This window comes from Lathyrus oleraceus, chromosome 7, assembly GCF_024323335.1.
Source record: "Lathyrus oleraceus cultivar Zhongwan6 chromosome 7, CAAS_Psat_ZW6_1.0, whole genome shotgun sequence".
NCBI classification, from domain to species: domain Eukaryota; kingdom Viridiplantae; phylum Streptophyta; class Magnoliopsida; order Fabales; family Fabaceae; genus Lathyrus; species Lathyrus oleraceus.
In genome coordinates, this window is record NC_066585.1 from 187743465 (window position 1) to 187748372 (window position 4908).

The 4908-nt window shown below is 34.3% G+C and overlaps 1 long non-coding RNA gene across 1 annotated transcript; it reads left to right on the forward strand.

Moving 5' to 3' along the window:
• Nucleotides 1-3231: 3231 nt before the first annotated feature.
• LOC127107592 (uncharacterized) lies at nt 3232-4347 on the forward strand. The gene is made up of 2 exons (XR_007795772.1): nt 3232-3633; nt 3726-4347. It is a non-coding gene; the product is annotated as an uncharacterized LOC127107592 (long non-coding RNA).
• Nucleotides 4348-4908: the final 561 nt, after the last annotated feature.

Sequence of the window (4908 nt, forward strand, 5' to 3'; positions counted from 1 at the left end):
AATACAAAATGATTACAAATCAATTTTTTCAAACTTTTTCTAAATTGTTTTTAAACTGAATTAAAACTACTTTAACAATTATATTTTTTTCTATTGTAATTATTAAAAATTAAAGTAATGTGATTATTCAGTGCTCTTTGTAAATCACAAACACCCCCGATATATACAATCTCTCTTTGTATAAAGTCTTCCTCTTTCTAATTCTTAGAGTTCACAATACATGTCTTGTGAAAGAGGAAAATTTGGAAATTTTTATGACAACTCATCAAAATCTCTGATGATTGATTGTACATGTTAAGAGGTTTTTTTTAATAACCTTTGAAAAATATCTTTTAATAATAAAATAAAAATACTATTAAATAAAGGATTTAATTGATATAGTAATTAATCCCTTAAATAAATATACTAAATAAGATTAACTTTTTCTTCCGCCTATAAAAAATATTAAATTATACTTGTTTTGGGATATATTTTAAATTACTATATTTATATAATATGGAAATATATCACTATTACAAAAAATTATCTCAGATACGAATGAGATTTTATCTCGGTCACACAAACGAAGTAACTAAAGATAACATAGATTTTTTTCATAATTTTCATTGATTTCAGAATAACCTAGAGAATAATTGAAATAGTCATTGATTCGATCTCCTCTATAACATTTTTTTATTTTCAAAAATATACAGTGTGCAACACATATCTCTCGTTTTTTTGCTAATAATCGAAGGAAAAACGACTCTATTTACATTGGTTTGATATAATAATCAAGGGGAATAACCTTTTTTTTTTCTATTTATAATTTATTTTAAATTTAATTTTGAATGACCTATATAATTTTTGAATTTAATTGATATACACTGTCAGTGTAAATTTTTTACAGAGTTAGTAAATTATAACCGTTGGATATTGTGACAAGTTTGACTTTTATTTTTAAAATCTATAAAGTAATGCAAACGTGTGATGGTAATGAATAGATAGTGTAAAACTTTTTACACTGACCATGCATATTAATTAATCTCATAATTTTTTTACACCAAAACTATAAAATTTTTGATAGAATCATATCATTTTAGTTTATATATAACATAAACATAGAATATCAAATTTACTTTGTTTACAAAACTAAATATGCACGTATCTAATGTGTTGGAATAATATATATATTGATCCTATGTTCCTGATAACAAAAGAATAACAAGATCAATAAAACAATATGCGGAAATAGAATTAGAGGTTTTACCTCCAGCCATTGTTGCAGTGTTGTGAGTGCACTGCCTTTGATTCTTCCAAGCTCTTGCTCTCTCACTATAGATGGTGTATTTCTTTTGCGATGAGAGAAAGCTTTGGGGACCAAAGACTATTTATATGCTTGATTCTACTAGCAAGAATTTAAAGCCATTAAAACTCATTACCACCCAATTAAATGGTCATATCAATTTACATTAAAACCAAAATAAATCATACCCTTTTCAGAACCAAAATCCCAAAGCTATGGACCACATTAAAATTGGTTTCTTATTATTAATAATTATTATAATAAAAATAAGAAACCATTACATTCTCCCACTTGGTCCATAGAACTGATTATTGGCATAAATGAGTCATGGAAAATTTACTCAAGAAATAAACATGTGAATCATAGAGATAGTCCCTCTTAAAGTGAGTAGTCTCATCTATGTATTACAACATGTCTATTTTCAAGTATATATCTGTAATATGGTGTCGCTACGCGAAAAATACAGAGTCGCCATCGGTTTTTATTTATTCCAAAGGAAAGGGAAAATATCGAGAAAACCCCAAAGTATGGTCGTCGCAACCACGAACAGGTTTGGAAGTCGGTTATGCAAGGGGAAGGTATTAGCACCCCTCGCATCCATGGTACTCCGTGAGAACCATCTAGGATGTTTGCGCTTACGTGTGTATTGTTTATCGAATGCTTGCTTGCCAAAGGTTTGCGGAGTGGAGGTAGATTTTAAATTAGTGTGCTCGCCAAGGAATGGATCCTCGTGCCTACGTATGTCCACTTGTTGAAGTGAGAAATCAGAGCCTTCGTAGTTCGTGGGTTTAAATTGTTTGGTTTGTTTTGTTGATTTTATTACCTTGAAGAAGGATTTTCGATGGTGTCGCCCTAAGGCTCAAACAAAAGGTTTGAATGCGTTGAATTGTTTTTAGGTTTTGAAGAAAATATTATTGATTTCGGATTGCACTAAAGACTATGGATAAAGGTGAATACCTCAAACGGTCAAGCCACACGTCTTGTGTTCGAAGCATTCAGAATGAGTGTAGGAAAGCTCCAGTCACATACCTTCTTTATCGCTTAAGGCTCGTGACGTACGATCCTAATCGCCATTTATTGTGTTTTTGAGTTTGATTTGAGAAAGAGACCGCTTGACGTTAGATCAAGGGTTTGTTTATTGGTTTGATTTGAAAAAGAGACCGCTTGACGTTGGATCAAGGGTTTGATTATCGATTTTGAATGGGTGAACGTTCCTAATGCCTAAGGAGTAACTATAAAGCAATAAACGAAAGCAAATAAATGCGTACATCAAAAAGGGGAGGGAGTACATGTAAAGTACAAGGGAGTGCAGAAAATAAAAGGTCTCATTGTCAGGTAGGCCAAGAGAAAGTCATGTGTGTGCAATTGTATCCTAAATTAGAAAGCATGCAAAATTATCCTATTTCTAACACTAGGGGTACAATCGTCATTTCACCATTTATGGATTAATATTGAACTAAATTTCTATTTACGAAATTCTAATTAAAGTCATTTCTAAAATCTAAGTAATTCTAATTATTCTAAATCCTAAATTAATCTAAATTTAATACTCCTAATTAAACTCTAGAATTCTAACATTATTTTTTTAATCCTAATTCTAAATTAAAAAAATCTAATAATATTTCTAATATCTTCTAAACTTAATTCTAAAATTCTAAAATTATTACTAATGCTTTTAATTGAAAATCTAAGTTTAACTATCTAAAATTTCTAATAATCCTAATTACTTCTAATCCTAAAGTTATTGAATTCTAGTATTACAAAAATTTAATTAACATGTAATTAACACACAATTAACATGAAATGGGCCCTGGTGACTTGTTAGGGAAAAGCCCAACGGTGGGGGTGTATGTGGATTAGTGGAGGCTCCAAGAGAGAAATGAACGGGCCTAGAGGCCCACAGTCCACGCATGATACTCTAGAGAGGGGTACCGATACCAAGTATCCTCAGACACATAAGGTTCAGCACACCGACGACGGAATCGACGACGAGCGGCGGTGGAAACGGCAGAGCAAGGACGACACAGCGAATCCCAAACCTCAGTGCTGAAACAACGACGACATCTCCGTCTCTGGACGCGCAAAGCTTGACCTTCTCCAAATCGTGGCGCATCAAGCGAAGCAACACCAATTCGCAACTCAAAACCATCGTCGAACCTACCTTCTTGCTTCACCAATTTAAACAGTAAAATCTAAATGTGGAGGTTGAATCGGAAAACTCACAAAATAGGTATCGCATATTTCCGCTCTGATTTTCGCTCGATCCTTCTTCTTGAGCTCTTCTGAGAGGGCTTTGCGTCATTGTTGTTCGATGCGGAATGGAGAACGTGATTCGTTTCCGTACGGTGCAGGTGTCGAATCTTTCGTCGAATTTTCGATCGATTCTTCATCCTCTTCTCCGCTTCTGCTATGAACTTCTTCTTTGTTGAACTCGTGCTTGCAGGTTATGGTTTGTTGAGGATGGCACCGGTGCTTTGCACTTCCGTTGAGGACAGATGATGAAGGGCGAACTGTTCTTCTGGAGAAGGATGCTAACCGGTGAGAACTCAGTTCCTGTTTTTGATTCTTCCTTTCTCAATCAGCTTCTTCTTCTCTCTCAGCTCTTTAACTTTCCATTTTTCTGTCACGAGCTTTATTATGAGTTCGTTAGATACTGTTGGAGCAGGGTGGTTATGGAGTTAAAAGGTGGATAGATGATTCGAATTAGGTTGAAGGTGAAGGGAGTGAAGGAGTCAGAAATGAGGTTGAAGGTGGAGGAAGGTTCGGTGAATGGAGATTACGGTTATGGATTCGCAGTGGTTGAAGGTTTGGCGACTAGAGATTACGGTTATGGAGGTTGTAAGAAGAAGAAGAATCTGGAAGGGGTCTTGAGAGAGGTGAAGATTTGTGAATTTTATAGAGTGATGAGAGTGAGATTAGAAGTTAGGAAGTTTGTTAGATTTGTCATTGGATTGTAAAATTATGCAGGTTGTTATTTATGCAGTGAATTTGTCATTGAAATGGATTACATCGCCGGCTTAATTGGCTTGTGTGTACTAATAATAGATAAGAATAAGTTGTTCCAATAATTAAGTGTAACCAACCATTCCTATTACTATGCATATGAGTTGGTATAGTTTGAATTATTCAGTGCTTAATACTAGGAATCAACAATAGGGTTCCCTTAAGATTAAGAATTAGTTATACACTCAAGTATCACTTATATCTATAAATACTCAGCATTTATGGCTGGAACAGAAGATAGAAGAATCATTCTCTTTATGGTATTCAGAGCGTAAAGCTTAAAAGCACTTTTTTTTTCCGATCCTTGTTATGGCTTCTGAACCGACGCCCACTATGTCAACACCAGCCGACAAACTGATTGTCTTGAATGCTGGTTCTCAACTCTCCATTAAACTTGATGGAGACAATTATCCTGCCTAGAGAATTCAATTCATGGCTCTTTTAACAGGCTATGATCTTCTAGGTTATATTGATGGAACTACACCTTGTCCATCAAAACAGCTCGAAAGCGATACCACCGTTGGCAATCTAGCCTTCACGAATTGGGTTCGACAAGATCAACTCATTCTACATGGTATTGTATCTTCAGTGGCTGCAACAGTGGTCACACACTTAGGAACTGT